The following is a 20310-nucleotide window of genomic DNA, read 5'->3' on the forward strand; positions in this document are numbered from 1 at the left end:
TGAATTTTCTCCAAAAGTAAAGTAGTTGCAAACTCATGCTTTTAGAGACTTGTTTGGGCTCATGAGAGGAGTAGAAAAACATCAAAAATTTCAGTCCTGCATGATTCTACCAAGAAATGTGTGTTCATTGAAACCGCTGGTTTTTGATAGTTTGGGCCCTATTGAATAATGAATGTTTTGAATTTTCTCCAAAAGTAAAGTAGTTACAAACTCATCCTTTTAGAAACTTGTTTGGGCTGTTGAGAGGAGTAAAAAACCATCAAAAATTTCAATCCTGCATGATTCTACCAAGAAATGTGATTCTTCATTCAAAACCTGATTTTTGCTATTGGGCTCTATTGAATAATGAATGTTTTGAATTTTCTCCAAAAGTAAAGTAGTTTCAAACTCATGCTTTTAGAGACTTGTTTGGGCTCATGAGAGGAGTAGAAAAACATCAAAAATTTCAGTCCTGCACGATTCTACCAAGAAATGTGTGTTCATTCAAACCGCTGGTTTTTGATATTTTGGGCCCTATTGAATAATGAATGTTTTGAATTTTCTCCAAAAGTAAAGTAGTTGCAAACTCATCCTTTTAGAAACTTGTTTGGGCTGTTGAGAGGAGTAAAAAACCATCAAAAATTTCAATCCTGCATGATTCTACCAAGAAATGTGATTCTTTATTCAAAACCTGATTTTTGCTATTGGGCTCTATTGAATAATGAATGTTTTGAATTTTCTCCAAAAGTAAAGTAGTTGCAAACTCATGCTTTTAGAGACTTGTTTGGGCTCATGAGAGGAGTAGAAAAACATCAAAAATTTCAGTCCTGCATGATTCTACCAAGAATTGTGTGTTCATTCAAACCGCTGGTTTTTGATAGTTTGGGCCCTATTGAATAATAAATGTTTTGAATTTTCTCCAAAAGTAAAGTAGTTGCAAACTCATCCTTTTAGAAACTTGTTTGGGCTGTTGAAAGGAGTAAAAAACCATCAAAAATTTCAATCCTGCATGATTTTACCAAGAAATGTGATTCTTCATTCAAAACCTGATTTTTGCTATTGGGCTCTATTGAATAATGAATGTTTTGAATTTTCTCCAAAAGTAAAGTAGTTGCAAACTCATGCTTTTAGAGACTTGTTTGGGCTCATGAGAGGAGTAGAAAAACATCAAAAATTTCAGTCCTGCATGATTCCACCAAGAAATGTGTGTTCATTGAAACCGCTGGTTTTTGATAGTTTGGGCCCTATTGAATAATGAATGTTTTGAATTTTCTCCAAAAGTAAAGTAGTTGCAAACTCATCCTTTTAGAAACTTGTTTGGGCTGTTGAGAGGAGTAAAAAACCATCAAAAATTTCAATCCTGCATGATTCTACCAAGAAATGTGATTCTTCATTCAAAACCTGATTTTTGCTATTGGGCTCTATTGAATAATGAATGTTTTGAATTTTCTCCAAAAGTAAAGTAGTTGCAAACTCATGCTTTTAGAGACTTGTTTGGGCTCATGAGAGGAGTAGAAAAACATCAAAAATTTCAGTCCTGCATGATTCTACCAAGAAATGTGTGTTCATTGAAACCGCTGGTTTTTGATAGTTTGGGCCCTATTGAATAATGAATGTTTTGAATTTTCTCCAAAAGTGAACTAGTTGCAAACTCATCCTATTAGAAACTTGTTTGGGCTGTTGAGAGGAGTAAAAAACCATCAAAAATTTCAATCCTGCATGATTCTACCAAGAAATGTGATTCTTCATTCAAAACGCTGGTTTTTGCTATTGGGCTCTTTTGAGTATTGAATGTTTTGAATTTTCTCCAAAAGTAAAGTAGTTGCAAACTCATGCTTTTAGAGACTTGTTTGGGCTCATGAGAGGAGTAGAAAAACATAAAAAATTTCAGTCCTGCATGATTCTACCAAGAAATGTGTGTTCATTCAAACCGCTGGTTTTTGATAGTTTGGGCCCTATTGAATAATGAATGTTTTGAATTTTCTCCAAAAGTAAAGTAGTTGCAAACTCATCCTTTTAGAAACTTGTTTGGGCTGTTGAGAGGAGTAAAAAACCATCAAAAATTTCAATCCTGCATGATTTTACCAAGAAATGTGATTCTTCATTCAAAACCTGATTTTTGCTATTGGGCTCTATTGAATAATGAATGTTTTGAATTTTCTCCAAAAGTAAAGTAGTTGCAAACTCATGCTTTTAGAGACTTGTTTGGGCTCATGAGAGGAGTAGAAAAACATCAAAAATTTCAGTCCTGCATGATTCTACCAAGAAATGTGTGTTCATTGAAACCGCTGGTTTTTGATAGTTTGGGCCCTATTGAATAATGAATGTTTTGAATTTTCTCCAAAAGTAAAGTAGTTGCAAACTCATCCTTTTAGAAACTTGTTTGGGCTGTTGAGAGGAGTAAAAAACCATCAAAAATTTCAATCCTGCATGATTCTACCAAGAAATGTGATTCTTCATTCAAAACCTGATTTTTGCTATTGGGCTCTATTGAATAATGAATGTTTTGAATTTTCTCCAAAAGTAAAGTAGTTGCAAACTCATGCTTTTAGAGACTTGTTTGGGCTCATGAGAGGAGTAGAAAAACATCAAAAATTTCAGTCCTGCACGATTCTACCAAGAAATGTGTGTTCATTCAAACCGCTGGTTTTTGATATTTTGGGCCCTATTGAATAATGAATGTTTTGAATTTTCTCCAAAAGTAAAGTAGTTGCAAACTCATCCTTTTAGAAACTTGTTTGGGCTGTTGAGAGGAGTAAAAAACCATCAAAAATTTCAATCCTGCATGATTTTACCAAGAAATGTGATTCTTCATTCAAAACCTGATTTTTGCTATTGGGCTCTATTGAATAATGAATGTTTTGAATTTTCTCCAAAAGTAAAGTAGTTGCAAACTCATGCTTTTAGAGACTTGTTTGGGCTCATGAGAGGAGTAGAAAAACATCAAAAATTTCAGTCCTGCATGATTCTACCAAGAAATGTGTGTTCATTGAAACCGCTGGTTTTTGATAGTTTGGGCCCTATTGAATAATGAATGTTTTGAATTTTCTCCAAAAGTAAAGTAGTTGCAAACTCATCCTTTTAGAAACTTGTTTGGGCTGTTGAGAGGAGTAAAAAACCATCAAAAATTTCAATCCTGCATGATTCTACCAAGAAATGTGATTCTTCATTCAAAACCTGTTTTTTGCTATTGGGCTCTATTGAATAATGAATGTTTTGAATTTTCTCCAAAAGTAAAGTAGTTGAAAACTCATGCTTTTAGAGACTTGTTTGGGCTCATGAGAGGAGTAGAAAAACATTAAAAATTTCAGTCCTGCATGATTCTACCAAGAAATGTGTGTTCATTGAAACCGCTGGTTTTTGATAGTTTGGGCCCTATTGAATAATGAATGTTTTGAATTTTCTCCAAAAGTAAAGTAGTTGCAAACTCATCCTTTTAGAAACTTGTTTGGGCTGTTGAGAGGAGTAAAAAACCATCAAAAATTTCAATCCTGCATGATTCTACCAAGAAATGTGATTCTTCATTCAAAACGCTGGTTTTTGCTATTGGGCTCTTTTGAGTAATGAATGTTTTGAATTTTCTCCAAAAGTAAAGTAGTTGCAAACTCATGCTTTTAGAGACTTGTTTGGGCTCATGAGAGGAGTAGAAAAACATCAAAAATTTCAGTCCTGCATGATTCTACCAAGAAATGTGTGTTCATTCAAACCGCTGGTTTTTGATAGTTTGGGCCCTATTGAATAATGAATGTTTTGAATTTTCTCCAAAAGTAAAGTAGTTGCAAACTCATCCTTTTAGAAACTTGTTTGGGCTGTTGAAAGGAGTAAAAAACCATCAAAAATTTCAATCCTGCATGATTTTACCAAGAAATGTGATTCTTCATTCAAAACCTGATTTTTGCTATTGGGCTCTATTGAATAATGAATGTTTTGAATTTTCTCCAAAAGTAAAGTAGTTGCAAACTCATGCTTTTAGAGACTTGTTTGGGCTCATAAGAGGAGTAGAAAAACATCAAAAATTTCAGTCCTGCATGATTCTACCAAGAAATGTGTGTTCATTGAAACCGCTGGTTTTTGATAGTTTGGGCCCTATTGAATAATGAATGTTTTGAATTTTCTCCAAAAGTAAAGTAGTTGCAAACTCATCCTTTTAGAAACTTGTTTGGGCTGTTGAGAGGAGTAAAAAACCATCAAAAATTTCAATCCTGCATGATTTTACCAAGAAATGTGATTCTTCATTCAAAACCTGATTTTTGCTATTGGGCTCTATTGAATAATGAATGTTTTGAATTTTCTCCAAAAGTAAAGTAGTTGCAAACTCATGCTTTTAGAGACTTGTTTGGGCTCATGAGAGGAGTAGAAAAACATCAAAAATTTCAGTCCTGCATGATTCTACCAAGAAATGTGTGTTCATTGAAACCGCTGGTTTTTGATAGTTTGGGCCCTATTGAATAATGAATGTTTTGAATTTTCTCCATTTTCAATTAACTTTATTGAAATTTAAAAGGTAACAGTAATATTTAATGTAACCTTTAAATGTAGATGTTACATTCATAAAAAATAAAGAAGGGGGGGGAGGGGTGGGTATAGGATAAGTTGGGTATGATACTAGTAGGGGGATTCGGAATGAGTTTTATTGTTTTATTAAAATAGACAAGGAAGGAAGGAGGGAGGGGGAAGGAGGGGGGGGAAAGGAGAGGGGGGGGATATAACAGTAATGTTACAAGTATGATATAGGTTGAGATAAAATCTAAAATTAACAGTACAGTCACAAAAAAAAATTGCAAGTACATAAGAGGTAATACCTAATACAAAAAAATTAACCGTTGTTTAATCAAACAATAATGCGGTTAGGGATTTACTTAGAGTAAACAGTAATACAGATATTCAGATTGGATTAGGAATAGGAGAGAGACCAAAGCAGATAATTAAGAAGCATTAAAATCTGTCCAACACTTCCATCTATTACTATAAGTTGTGTAGTAATTATTCGCAGTAGCGTGGCTTTTTTCGTAAGATTCATGTAGATTCATTTTATCAATAATGTCGCTAATTTTAGGGACTGAGTCTTCCTTCCAAAAAAGTGCTATAGCATTTTTAGTTATTAAGAATAGATGAATAATTATGGAGCGATATGAGGGATTAATATTCTCGAGATCAAGGGATAACAGGGCCTTATGTGGAGTTAAAGTAATTTTAGTTTTGGTGATTTGATTGATTAAATCGGAAATTTCAGACCATAGGGGTCTGATTTTTGGACAGTCCCAGAACATGTGGAGTAAGCTACCTATTTCACCACAGTTTCTCCAGCATTCAGGGGATCTACCAGGAAAAAACTTAGCTAATTTCAAGGGGGTGAAATACCATCTAGATAAGATTTTGAAATATGACTCATGAAGATTTGCACAGATGTTAGATGAGTATGTTGATTTTAGTGCTTTGGACCACTGTTGTTGAGTTCTTGAAGTGTTGAGGTCCTTTTCCCAGTTAAGCATAAAGGTGGTTTTCTCTGGATTATTATTGGAGTTGAGAAAATCATATATATTTCTAGATTTCCAATAATATTTATTGCCAGGATTACATATTAGCGAGCTAGTGGAATCTGTTATGAAAGTTCTTTTTCTCAAAAGCTTCTTAATGAGTTTTTTTAAATTAGATAAAAAGTAGAAGTCATTGATGGTAAAATTGAATTTGGTTCGTAATAAATTGTCGCTGGTAAATTGTTTACCATCATGTATATCCGCTAGCTTCTTAATACCAGCTTGTTTCCATTTAGAAGGAATTTCCCTCTCTAAAATTAAACCAAAAACTTTGAGAGGAACGTTTTTGATTTGTTTATACTTTGAACCCTTACTGGTGTGAATTTGAGATTTGGCTAGGTATTTCCATGCTAATAATGTGGCTGAGGTTGTTGGAGGAAGATGTGTTAAGCAACTAGAAGATACCAACCCATCCAGAATTAGTCTTGATAGTGGAATGTTATTGTTCCATGATCTTTCTATGTCTGCCCATATTGGGCAGTCAACCTGGTTAAACCATGATAAGGATTGAGTTATAAGATTCGAATAGTAATAATTAACTAAATTGGGGAGGGCCAAACCTCCCTCATCCTTCCTTCTAGTAAGAGCTAGGAATGCTACTCTAGCTTTTTTTTTGTTAGAAATAAATCTGTTCACTATGGTCTGCAGTTGTCTAATATATTTAAGGGGAAGGGAAAGGGGTAGAGACCTAAAAATGTAAAGAATCTTGGGGAGGGTGAGAAGTTTGAAAAGGACTATCCTCCCTACCCATGAAATTTCATGCTTGGAGTAAGTGTTAAATTCCGTTTGAGTATTTTTAATAAGATTCTGCATATTTACTTTGATTGTTTTGTCAAAATTTCTAGATATGGAAATGCCTAAATATAAAATTGCTTCTTTTTCCCAATCAAATTTGGTGATGTTTTTAATACTAGAAATAGTTTCAGTGCATAAGAAAAAATCTAAAATCTTAGATTTCGTATCATTTATTCTGTAAAATGATACCCTTGAAAATTCCTCAAAAATAGGAAGGACACTTTTAATCGAGTCTAATGGGTTTGAGAGGCTTAATATAATATCATCGGCAAATAATCCTATTTTATATTGTATCTCACCGATTTGGATACCCTCAATAAGTTCGTTGGATCTAATAGTTTCTGCTAGGGGTTCCATAATTAAAGCAAAGAGTAGGGGTGAAAGGGGACAACCTTGTCTAGTACCGTTGGTAATCAAAATTTGTTTAGATAAGTGGTTATTAGCATATATATTGGCAGAAGGGGATGAATAGAGTGCCATTATTGTATTTATTAATTTAGAACTAAAACCGAATTTGTTTAGAGTGGCGATTAAGAATTCCCAATTGACTCTGTCAAAAGCTTTCTCAGCGTCTAGAGCAAGGAGTAATGATGAAATCTTTTTGGTTTTGATATGATTAATTAGGTTAAATACTCTCCTAGTCCCATCACTTGTTTGTCTACCGCCTATAAAGCCTAACTGGTCTCTATGAACTATGTTTGGAAGGAATTTTTTCATTCTTGTAGCAATTATTTTTGAGTATATCTTAACATCAGTATTAATTAATGAAATAGGCCTATAATTTCTAACAGATTCCAGATCTCCTTTAGGCTTAGGAATTAAAGATATAATGGCCTGTAGCATTTCATGAGGGAATTTCCCAGTTTCAGAAGCTTTATTAAAAACCCGGGTCAAGTATGGAGTTAATATCGAAGCAAAAGTTAAATAATAGTCGTTTGAAAATCCATCAGGACCCGGTGATTTCTTTGTTTTGAGTGTTTTAATGGCTTCTAAAACCTCTAGATCTGAAAAGGGAACCTCAAGGGATGATAATTGTTGAGTAGAGAGTTTGGGTAAATTAAGACACGTAAGAAATTTGTCAATTTTTTGTTTACTTGGTTGCGGAGTACTTTGGTCATCTTTAAGGTTATACAGTGAGGTGTAATAGTCCGCAAATTTATCAACTATATCTGCCGGATTGACTAGGGATTCACCATTATGTTTAATTTTGTTGATTCTCTTTTTAATTCTATCCATTTTGAATTTTTGGGCCATAATTTTAGTCGGCTTGTTGAATGAGGAGTAAAAATTTGATTTCATGCTTTTTGCAAATTTTTCATATTCATTAAAGAGAATCGCCCTCAATCTAGTTCTAAGTTTAATAATTTCCAAGTGAAGAGTCATAGAAGGTTGGGGTAAGTTTTTCTGAGTATCCTCTTTTTCTTTTAGCTCTAATTGTATTTTGTTTATATCTTTTATATTTTGTTTTTTATTTTTACAGGAAATGTTTGTCATTGTACCTCTAATAACTGCCTTATGGGCATTCCAAATTGTAAATGGGCATATGCTATCTGTGTCATTTTCTTTAAAATAATTCGTAATAGAAGATTCGATTTCTTTCTTTGAGTCAGGTTTGTGTAATAGTGAAGTGTTACCTCTCCATAAGGGATGATGACCTGTTGACCTACCCAGTAGAACTTCACATAAAACAGGTGTATGATCTGAAAAGGATCTGGGAAGGATCTCGATTTTTTTGAATTTGGAAATAGAGAGGGAATCCGTAATAAAAAGATCTATTCTGGAAAAAGTTTTGTGGACCGATGAGTAATGAGTATATTCCAAAGAAGAGGTATTAAGACACCTAAAGATATCTAAATACTCATGGTTGATAAGCCAGTTACCCAACTCCGGAAAAGCTGATCTGGTGGGAGAAGTGGAGTCGTATGCACTGTTAGGGACAATATTAAAGTCTCCAATCACAATCAATGTTCCTTTTTTAACTTCTTGTATTTTTTTGTCTAGATTATTAAAATAGCGCATTTGTCCATTATTGGGTGCGTAAACATTGACTAGGGTGGTCAATTGGTTTTCTATCAAGCATATTAAAATTAGGTATCTACCCTCTGAGTCGGAAAACTGTTCGAGTAGCTCAAAAGATATGGAATTTTTAATTAAAGTGATCACACCAGCCTTTTTAGATTCATTTAAGGATTTAAATGTATGAGGGAAATTCTTGTGTTCTATCCCGGGATGCCCTGATTTAGCTAATTTCACTTCTTGGAGACAGACTATGTCTGCTTTGCTTCTTTTGATCTCTCTCCATGTCCAGTACCTCTTAATGGGACTATTTAGACCCCTAACATTGAAAGATAAAATCTTAACCATGAATTAAAAACAATTAACAATTAACATATAAACCGCAACACTAATACAGGAAGCAACTGCAACTTGCAGATAAACTTCCTAAATGGGGAAAGTTCGTGAATCTCCGTAGGAAGCCTCCCACGTGAAAGAAAAGAAACTAATACAAAAATATTTCTTCAACCCGGAGTTTCTCCTCTCTTGTCCAATGAATCAAGAAAATTCATACCCTCCTGTGGAGACAAAATTGGAAGGACCCTACCACCATGATTGATCAGAAGCTTGGTAGGAAATCCCCACCTATACATCATACCTTTCTTCCTTAAAAGAGTGGTCACCTCATTAAAGTTTTTCCTAGACTGAATAGTATCTTTCGAAAGGTCTGCAAATGATTTAATATGATCATAAGGGTGGGGGAGATGTTTGTTAGTTCTAAGGTAATTTAAGAATTTTTCTTTTGTGGAGAAGAAATGGAATCTAAGTATAGTGTCTCTAGGGACATCAGATGGTATAGATCCAGGACGAGGGAGTCTATGAATTCTATCAATCATAAGTTCTGGTTCCGGTATAGATGGCAAAATTTTGATTAATATCTCCTTAACATAATTTTGTAAACTATTTTGGTTTATCTTCTCTGAAATACCTCTCAGTTTTAAGTTGTTTCTCCTACTGCGGTCCTCAAGGTCGGCCAATTTGCTACGTAGAAAAATAATTTCCTTTTGAGTATCAGATTGTCGTTTTTGAATGGTCTCGGATTTTTTCTCCAAAACCTCTATTTTGGCAACATTTTTATCAATTCTGGTATCAATTGCATCAATTTTAACTTGTAAGCGGTTTGTGTTTTCATCCAAAGTTAATTTTAAAGATCTATTAAGGGCTTGCATTATATCTTTGATATATTGTTCAGAAGCCCCCTTCTCCGAGGCCTGAAAATCATCAAGGCCTGTAAGAGAATTTGCATCCTCGCTAACAATGCTAGAGTCCAGTCTAGGTCTACTTTTATCTGGACTCTGTAGGGGGGAGGCCTCATAGAATTCCTCTTCATCTGAGAGGATAGGTTGACTCCCCGATTTAAGCTCATCTCTTTTCGTTTTCCTATTTATGGAGGTATCCATTTCTGTTTGGATAGTATCTAATTCCCGTAACATATTAGTATCCCCTTTCTGTCCAATCGAGAATTTTGTATTTTTAGGGGTAGTGGGAGGGCTAATACAAATAGCTTCGTCCAATTCTGTTACATCTGGTTTATGAGGTTTATCCTTTGTCTGTTTGGGTCTGTTACCTCTTTGACTCATTATGCCAACAAAAGAATTGCCCTTTTCTAATATTTATGACTCAAAATAAAATGGTAAGTCCTGAAACGGTGAAATACCAAAATAAATGTAGATTGAATAACAGGAAAGGGCCAGCATATAGTAACCCCAGTAAGTTATAAACAGGTCTTGTTATAATATATGACAAGGGAGTTATATTATCAAATCTTCTAATTGCAGATTATGTACTATAACAGTAAGTAAAGAAAGACACTCTAATAAGGAAATAATAATAATAATAATATTAAGAATAATAGTCCAATAAATCACACTTCAGAGTTTAGGGCCTCCAAAAATAGGGGCTCAGAAATTTGAATGTTTCGCACTCCAACTGAGATACAGAGGAACCACGGGGGGAAGATACCCCAGTAGATCCCTCAGCGTCCACAGAAGAGGGACTCCAAATAGGAACCTTGATCTACTCAAAATCTCAAATATTTCTAAGGGGATCAAACAAATTATGGAAGTATGGCTAAACAGTAAAATGTTTTGGCTGCTCCCTTTTTTCCCCCCCCCTTGAATTATAGTATATTAGTTACAATTATTCTTAAGGGTCCTCAGAATAATTATTTAAGTTGAATACTAATTAATACCAAATCAAATTGTGTTAGATATACTGGATTTACAATGTTAAAAGATTTCTTAGGCCGAATCACCTAGGACCAGATAATGTGCACTTCAGAATCTTCCCTTCTTATAACACACTCAAAGATCTGAAGATAAGTGCCAAACAACCAATTATCATCAGCTCACGTTACTAGATAGTCCTTGAAGCTGCTCACTTAGTGCTGAAATTTCTTCTCCTCGTTGTGGATTCCTCTATTGCTGATACTCTTGTAAATTTCCTCTCTAGGATGCTGTTGTTGCCAGGTAGAGATGAAATAAGACACCGACAAGACACCGACCTCTGCTTCAGCTTCTCTACCTCTCCAAACCTACACCAACACCGCACTTAGATCTCCGGTCAACCATCCGCTGCTCTGCCGATCACCTCTCCTTATCCTGGGCTCACTGTTGCTTAAAAGAATCACCAGTCTCTGCTCGAGAATCTTCACCTCTTTCACCTCTCGCTGATTCCACTTCTGAGATTCCCTCTAATTTGTTGCCGCTCCTTGATGACTGCTTCATACAGCTGGCGCCACTACAGCATCCTCCGGTATTCCTGATCTCCTCTCCTCTGCTTCCCGGGGTCTCTATGTTCAAGTGGCGATGTTAAACCCGTTGGTAGTGACCGCTCAACTCACCGGTGACCGCGGTCTCTCCTGCTGATTTTGCGACCCTTCTGCAGCGCCTTCTTCCTCCCCGACTCAGGCGCGCCTCTGCAGCAGTAAAAAAGCGCGGGAAAATCTGATATTTAAAACCCGCAGCAATTAAATCCACCCGCTCCTGTTTCTTTACACTGACGCCGCTGCAGCGTCCACCGGAACCCTTGGCTTCCTCCTCACACCCGATCACTCCTGCTTCACCTGCGTCACTGTAATCCCTCACCGCTGCCGATTCTCTTGAAGCCGCTGCTGGTCCCTGCCAAGCCGACAGATCCTCACACCAGGCTCCGGGACTTCTAGTAGCGTCTCTCTCACTGGTCAGATGATCACCGCCGCAGCAGCCTCTTCACACTTCAGGCGCTGCGGCCGATTTTCGCGCCTTTTCTTCAGCGTCTCCTCCTTCCTTCACTTAAGTGCGCTGGCCGTCGTTCCTTTCACTTTTAATCACCGGCGTCACTGAGAGTATTCACCGGTAGATTTTAATAAGCCTGCTTTTGTTGGTCTCCTCTGCGCTATCGGCTCTTCAAGCCAGACTCTGGGGCTGCCTCCTCAGGTGTCTCACGTCGTCCTTGGCAGCTTCACTCTTCTCCACTAACCAGACACGCCGCTGCTGCAGAGAGCCAGCGCGGGAAAATACTGAGTCACACCACCAGCAGTCTTCAAAAGGTCATATCTTGGTAAAAATCCAACGTAGAAGTTCCAGGAAGGTCTCAAAATAATCCTGGGGAGGAGAGCTCCTGAATCCAATAAATTTTGAAAGTAAAATGTTTCTTGTTTTCTTCTTATGTCGCTTAACGAGGTAGGCTTCCTAAGAGCTCAGAGCTCACACGACCTGCTGCATCGAGCTCCAGACCACGCCCCCTTGAATTTTCTCCAAAAGTAAAGTAGTTGCAAACTCATCCTTTTAGAAACTTGTTTGGGCTGTTGAGAGGAGTAAAAAACCATCAAAAATTTCAATCCTGCATGATTCTACCAAGAAATGTGATTCTTCATTCAAAACCTGATTTTTGCTATTGGGCTCTATTGAATAATGAATGTTTTGAATTTTCTCCAAAAGTAAAGTAGTTGCAAACTCATGCTTTTAGAGACTTGTTTGGGCTCATGAGAGGAGTAGAAAAACATCAAAAATTTCAGTCCTGCATGATTCTACCAAGAAATGTGTGTTCATTGAAACCGCTGGTTTTTGATAGTTTGGGCCCTATTGCATAATGAATGTTTTGAATTTTCTCCAAAAGTAAAGTAGTTGCAAACTCATCCTTTTAGAAACTTGTTTGGGCTGTTGAGAGGAGTAAAAAACCATCAAAAATTTCAATCCTGCATGATTCTACCGAGAAATGTGATTCCTCATTCAAAACGCTGGTTTTTGCTATTGGGCTCTTTTGAGTAATGAATGTTTTGAATTTTCTCCAAAAGTAAAGTAGTTGCAAACTCATGCTTTTAGAGACTTGTTTGGGCTCATGAGAGGAGTAGAAAAACATCAAAAATTTCAGTCCTGCATGATTCTACCAAGAAATGTGTGTTCATTCAAACCGCTGGTTTTTGATAGTTTGGGCCCTATTGAATAATGAATGTTTTGAATTTTCTCCAAAAGTAAAGTAGTTGCAAACTCATCCTTTTAGAAACTTGTTTGGGCTGTTGAGAGGAGTAAAAAACCATCAAAAATTTCAATCCTGCATGATTTTACCAAGAAATGTGATTCTTCATTCAAAACCTGATTTTTGCTATTGGGCTCTATTGAATAATGAATGTTTTGAATTTTCTCCAAAAGTAAAGTAGTTGCAAACTCATGCTTTTAGAGACTTGTTTGGGCTCATGAGAGGAGTAGAAAAACATCAAAAATTTCAGTCCTGCATGATTCTACCAAGAAATGTGTGTTCATTGAAACCGCTGGTTTTTGATAGTTTGGGCCCTATTGAATAATGAATGTTTTGAATTTTCTCCAAAAGTAAAGTAGTTACAAACTCATCCTTTTAGAAACTTGTTTGGGCTGTTGAGAGGAGTAAAAAACCATCAAAAATTTCAATCCTGCATGATTCTACCAAGAAATGTGATTCTTCATTCAAAACCTGATTTTTGCTATTGGGCTCTATTGAATAATGAATGTTTTGAATTTTCTCCAAAAGTAAAGTAGTTGCAAACTCATCCTTTTAGAAACTTGTTTGGGCTGTTGAGAGGAGTAAAAAACCATCAAAAATTTCAATCCTGCATGATTCTACCGAGAAATGTGATTCCTCATTCAAAACGCTGGTTTTTGCTATTGGGCTCTTTTGAGTAATGAATGTTTTGAATTTTCTCCAAAAGTAAAGTAGTTGCAAACTCATGCTTTTAGAGACTTGTTTGGGCTCATGAGAGGAGTAGAAAAACATCAAAAATTTCAGTCCTGCATGATTCTACCAAGAAATGTGTGTTCATTCAAACCGCTGGTTTTTGATAGTTTGGGCCCTATTGAATAATGAATGTTTTGAATTTTCTCCAAAAGTAAAGTAGTTGCAAACTCATCCTTTTAGAAACTTGTTTGGGCTGTTGAGAGGAGTAAAAAACCATCAAAAATTTCAATCCTGCATGATTTTACCAAGAAATGTGATTCTTCATTCAAAACCTGATTTTTGCTATTGGGCTCTATTGAATAATGAATGTTTTGAATTTTCTCCAAAAGTAAAGTAGTTGCAAACTCATGCTTTTAGAGACTTGTTTGGGCTCATGAGAGGAGTAGAAAAACATCAAAAATTTCAGTCCTGCATGATTCTACCAAGAAATGTGTGTTCATTGAAACCGCTGGTTTTTGATAGTTTGGGCCCTATTGAATAATGAATGTTTTGAATTTTCTCCAAAAGTAAAGTAGTTACAAACTCATCCTTTTAGAAACTTGTTTGGGCTGTTGAGAGGAGTAAAAAACCATCAAAAATTTCAATCCTGCATGATTCTACCAAGAAATGTGATTCTTCATTCAAAACCTGATTTTTGCTATTGGGCTCTATTGAATAATGAATGTTTTGAATTTTCTCCAAAAGTAAAGTAGTTGCAAACTCATGCTTTTAGAGACTTGTTTGGGCTCATGAGAGGAGTAGAAAAACATCAAAAATTTCAGTCCTGCACGATTCTACCAAGAAATGTGTGTTCATTCAAACCGCTGGTTTTTGATATTTTGGGCCCTATTGAATAATGAATGTTTTGAATTTTCTCCAAAAGTAAAGTAGTTGCAAACTCATCCTTTTAGAAACTTGTTTGGGATGTTGAGAGGAGTAAAAAACCATCAAAAATTTCAATCCTGCATGATTCTACCAAGAAATGTGATTCTTCATTCAAAACCTGATTTTTGCTATTGGGCTCTATTGAATAATGAATGTTTTGAATTTTCTCCAAAAGTAAAGTAGTTGCAAACTCATGCTTTTAGAGACTTGTTTGGGCTCATGAGAGGAGTAGAAAAACATCAAAAATTTCAGTCCTGCATGATTCTACCAAGAAATGTGTGTTCATTGAAACCGCTGGTTTTTGATAGTTTGGGCCCTATTGAATAATGGATGTTTTGAATTTTCTCCAAAAGTAAAGTAGTTGCAAACTCATCCTTTTAGAAACTTGTTTGGGCTGTTGAGAGGAGTAAAAAACCATCAAAAATTTCAATCCTGCATGATTTTACCAAGAAATGTGATTCTTCATTCAAAACCTGATTTTTGCTATTGGGCTCTATTGAATAATGAATGTTTTGAATTTTCTCCAAAAGTAAAGTAGTTGCAAACTCATGCTTTTAGAGACTTGTTTGGGCTCATGAGAGGAGTAGAAAAACATCAAAAATTTCAGTCCTGCATGATTCTACCAAGAAATGTGTGTTCATTGAAACCGCTGGTTTTTGATAGTTTGGGCCCTATTGAATAATGAATGTTTTGAATTTTCTCCAAAAGTAAAGTAGTTGCAAACTCATCCTTTTAGAAACTTGTTTGGGCTGTTGAGAGGAGTAAAAAACCATCAAAAATTTCAATCCTGCATGATTCTACCAAGAAATGTGATTCTTCATTCAAAACCTGATTTTTGCTATTGGGCTCTATTGAATAATGAATGTTTTGAATTTTCTCCAAAAGTAAAGTAGTTGCAAACTCATGCTTTTAGAGACTTGTTTGGGATCATGAGAGGAGTAGAAAAACATCAAAAATTTCAGTCCTGCATGATTCTACCAAGAAATGTGTGTTCATTGAAACTGCTGGTTTTTGATAGTTTGGGCCCTATTGAATAATGAATGTTTTGAATTTTCTCCAAAAGTAAAGTAGTTGCAAACTCATCCTTTTAGAAACTTGTTTGGGATGTTGAGAGGAGTAAAAAACCATCAAAAATTTCAATCCTGCATGATTCTACCAAGAAATGTGATTCTTCATTCAAAACCTGATTTTTGCTATTGGGCTCTATTGAATAATGAATGTTTTGAATTTTCTCCAAAAGTAAAGTAGTTGCAAACTCATGCTTTTAGAGACTTGTTTGGGCTCATGAGAGGAGTAGAAAAACATCAAAAATTTCAGTCCTGCATGATTCTACCAAGAAATGTGTGTTCATTGAAACCGCTGGTTTTTGATAGTTTGGGCCCTATTGAATAATGGATGTTTTGAATTTTCTCCAAAAGTAAAGTAGTTGCAAACTCATCCTTTTAGAAACTTGTTTGGGCTGTTGAGAGGAGTAAAAAACCATCAAAAATTTCAATCCTGCATGATTTTACCAAGAAATGTGATTCTTCATTCAAAACCTGATTTTTGCTATTGGGCTCTATTGAATAATGAATGTTTTGAATTTTCTCCAAAAGTAAAGTAGTTGCAAACTCATGCTTTTAGAGACTTGTTTGGGCTCATGAGAGGAGTAGAAAAACATCAAAAATTTCAGTCCTGCATGATTCTACCAAGAAATGTGTGTTCATTGAAACCGCTGGTTTTTGATAGTTTGGGCCCTATTGAATAATGAATGTTTTGAATTTTCTCCAAAAGTAAAGTAGTTGCAAACTCATCCTTTTAGAAACTTGTTTGGGCTGTTGAGAGGAGTAAAAAACCATCAAAAATTTCAATCCTGCATGATTCTACCAAGAAATGTGATTCTTCATTCAAAACCTGATTTTTGCTATTGGGCTCTATTGAATAATGAATGTTTTGAATTTTCTCCAAAAGTAAAGTAGTTGCAAACTCATGCTTTTAGAGACTTGTTTGGGATCATGAGAGGAGTAGAAAAACATCAAAAATTTCAGTCCTGCATGATTCTACCAAGAAATGTGTGTTCATTGAAACTGCTGGTTTTTGATAGTTTGGGCCCTATTGAATAATGAATGTTTTGAATTTTCTCCAAAAGTAAAGTAGTTGCAAACTCATCCTTTTAGAAACTTGTTTGGGCTGTTGGGAGGAGTAAAAAACCATCAAAAATTTCAATCCTGCATGATTCTACCAAGAAATGTGATTCTTCATTCAAAACGCTGGTTTTTGCTATTGGGCTCTTTTGAGTAATGAATGTTTTGAATTTTCTCCAAAAGTAAAGTAGTTGCAAACTCATGCTTTTAGAGACTTGTTTGGGCTCATGAGTGGAGTAGAAAAACATCAAAAATTTCAGTCCTGCACGATTCTACCAAGAAATGTGTGATCATTCAAACCGCTGGTTTTTGATATTTTGGGCCCTATTGAATAATGAATGTTTTGAATTTTCTCCAAAAGTAAAGTAGTTGCAAACTCATCCTTTTAGAAACTTGTTTGGGCTGTTGAGAGGAGTAAAAAACCATCAAAGATTTCAATCCTGCATGATTCTACCAAGAAATGTGATTCTTCATTCAAAACCTGATTTTTGCTATTGGGCTTTATTGAATAATGAATGTTTTGAATTTTCTCCAAAAGTAAAGTAGTTGCAAACTCATGCTTTTAGAGACTTGTTTGGGCTCATGAGAGGAGTAGAAAAACATCAAAAATTTCAGTCCTGCATGATTCTACCAAGAACTGTGTGTTCATTGAAACCGCTGGTTTTTGATAGTTTGGGCCCTATTGAATAATGAATGTTTTGAATTTTCTCCAAAAGTAAAGTAGTTGCAAACTCATCCTTTTAGAAACTTGTTTGGGCTGTTGAGAGGAGTAAAAAACCATCAAAAATTTCAATCCTGCATGATTCTACCAAGAAATGTGATTCTTCATTCAAAACGCTGGTTTTTGCTATTGGGCTCTTTTGAGTAATGAATGTTTTGAATTTTCTCCAAAAGTAAAGTAGTTGCAAACTCATGCTTTTAGAGACTTGTTTGGGCTCATGAGAGGAGTAGAAAAACATCAAAAATTTCAGTCCTGCATGATTCTACCAAGAAATGTGTGTTCATTCAAACCGCTGGTTTTTGATAGTTTGGGCCCTATTGAATAATGAATGTTTTGAATTTTCTCCAAAAGTAAAGTAGTTGCAAACTCATCCTTTTAGAAACTTGTTTGGGCTGTTGAGAGGAGTAAAAAACCATCAAAAATTTCAATCCTGCATGATTTTACCAAGAAATGTGATTCTTCATTCAAAACCTGATTTTTGCTATTGGGCTCTATTGAATAATGAATGTTTTGAATTTTCTCCAAAAGTAAAGTAGTTGCAAACTCATGCTTTTAGAGACTTGTTTGGGCTCATGAGAGGAGTAGAAAAACATCAAAAATTTCAGTCCTGCATGATTCTACCAAGAAATGTGTGTTCATTGAAACCGCTGGTTTTTGATAGTTTGGGCCCTATTGAATAATGAATGTTTTGAACTTTCTCCAAAAGTAAAGTAGTTACAAACTCATCCTTTTAGAAACTTGTTTGGGCTGTTGAGAGGAGTAAAAAACCATCAAAAATTTCAATCCTGCATGATTCTACCAAGAAATGTGATTCTTCATTCAAAACCTGATTTTTGCTATTGGGCTCTATTGAATAATGAATGTTTTGAATTTTCTCCAAAAGTAAAGTAGTTGCAAACTCATGCTTTTAGAAACTTGTTTGGGCTCATGAGAGGAGTAGAAAAACATCAAAAATTTCAGTCCTGCACGATTCTACCAATAAATGTGTGTTCATTCAAACCGCTGGTTTTTGATATTTTGGGCCCTATTGAATAATGAAAGTTTTGAATTTTCTCCAAAAGTAAAGTAGTTGCAAACTCATCCTTTTAGAAACTTGTTTGGGCTGTTGAGAGGAGTAAAAAACCATCAAAAATTTCAATCCTGCATGATTCTACCAAGAAATGTGATTCTTCATTCAAAACCTGATTTTTGCTATTGGGCTCTATTGAATAATGAATGTTTTGAATTTTCTCCAAAAGTAAAGTAGTTGCAAACTCATGCTTTTAGAGACTTGTTTGGGCTCATGAGAGGAGTAGAAAAACATCAAAAATTTCAGTCCTGCATGATTCTACCAAGAAATGTGTGTTCATTCAAACCGCTGGTTTTTGATAGTTTGGGCCCTATTGAATAATGAATGTTTTGAATTTTCTCCAAAAGTAAAGTAGTTGCAAACTCATCCTTTTAGAAACTTGTTTGGGCTGTTGAGAGGAGTAAAAAACCATCAGAAATTTCAATCCTGCATGATTCTACCAAGAAATGTGATTCTTCATTCAAAACGCTGGTTTTTGCTATTGGGCTCTTTTGAGTAATGAATGTTTTGAATTTTCTCCAAAAGTAAAGTAGTTGCAAACTCATGCTTTTAGAGACTTGTTTGGGCTCATGAGAGGAGTAGAAAAACATCAAAAATTTCAGTCCTACATGATTCTACCAAGAAATGTGTGTTCATTCAAACCGATGGTTTTTGATAGTTTGGGCCCTATTGAATAATGAATGTTTTGAATTTTCTCCAAAAGTAAAGTAGTTGCAAACTCATCCTTTTAGAAACTTGTTTGGGCTGTTGAGAGGAGTAAAAAACCATCAAAAATTTCAATCCTGCATGATTTTACCAAGAAATGTGATTCTTCATTCAAAACCTGATTTTTGCTATTGGGCTCTATTGAATAATGAATGTTTTGAATTTTCTCCAAAAGTAAAGTAGTTGCAAACTCATGCTTTTAGAGACTTGTTTGGGCTCATGAGAGGAGTAGAAAAACATCAAAAATTTCAGTCCTGCATGATTCTACCAAGAAATGTGTGTTCATTGAAACCGCTGGTTTTTGATAGTTTGGGCCCTATTGAATAATGAATGTTTTGAATTTTCTCCAAAAGTAAAGTAGTTGCAAACTCATCCTTTTAGAAACTTGTTTGGGCTGTTGAGAGGAGTAAAAAACCATCAAAAATTTCAATCCTGCATGATTCTACCAAGAAATGTGATTCTTCATTCAAAACGCTGGTTTTTGCTATTGGGCTCTTTTGAGTAATGAATGTTTTGAATTTTCTCCAAAAGTAAAGTAGTTGCAAACTCATGCTTTTAGAGACTTGTTTGGGCTCATGAGAGGAGTAGAAAAACATCAAAAATTTCAGTCCTGCATGATTCTACCAAGAACTGTGTGTTCATTGAAACCGCTGGTTTTTGATAGTTTGGGCCCTATTGAATAATGAATGTTTTGAATTTTCTCCAAAAGTAAAGTAGTTGCAAACTCATCCTTTTAGAAACTTGTTTGGGCTGTTGAGAGGAGTAAAAAACCATCAAAAATTTCAATCCTGCATGATTTTACCAAGAAATGTGATTCTTCATTCAAAACCTGATTTTTGCTATTGGGCTCTATTGAATAATGAATGTTTTGAATTTTCTCCAAAAGTAAAGTAGTTGCAAACTCATGCTTTTAGAGACTTGTTTGGGCTCATGAGAGGAGTAGAAAAACATCAAAAATTTCAGTCCTGCATGATTCTACCAAGAAATGTGTGTTCATTGAAACCGCTGGTTTTTGATAGTTTGGGCCCTATTGAATAATGAATGTTTTGAATTTTCTCCAAAAGTAAAGTAGTTACAAACTCATCCTTTTAGAAACTTGTTTGGGCTGTTGAGAGGAGTAAAAAACCATCAAAAATTTCAATCCTGCATGATTCTACCAAGAAATGTGATTCTTCATTCAAAACCTGATTTTTGCTATTGGGCTCTATTGAATAATGAATGTTTTGAATTTTCTCCAAAAGTAAAGTAGTTTCAAACTCATGCTTTTAGAGA

The sequence above is a fragment of the Dendrobates tinctorius genome, unplaced genomic scaffold (genome assembly GCF_039654945.1).
Source record: "Dendrobates tinctorius isolate UK_male_01 unplaced genomic scaffold, ASM3965494v1 ptg000033l, whole genome shotgun sequence".
Taxonomy (NCBI): domain Eukaryota; kingdom Metazoa; phylum Chordata; class Amphibia; order Anura; family Dendrobatidae; genus Dendrobates; species Dendrobates tinctorius.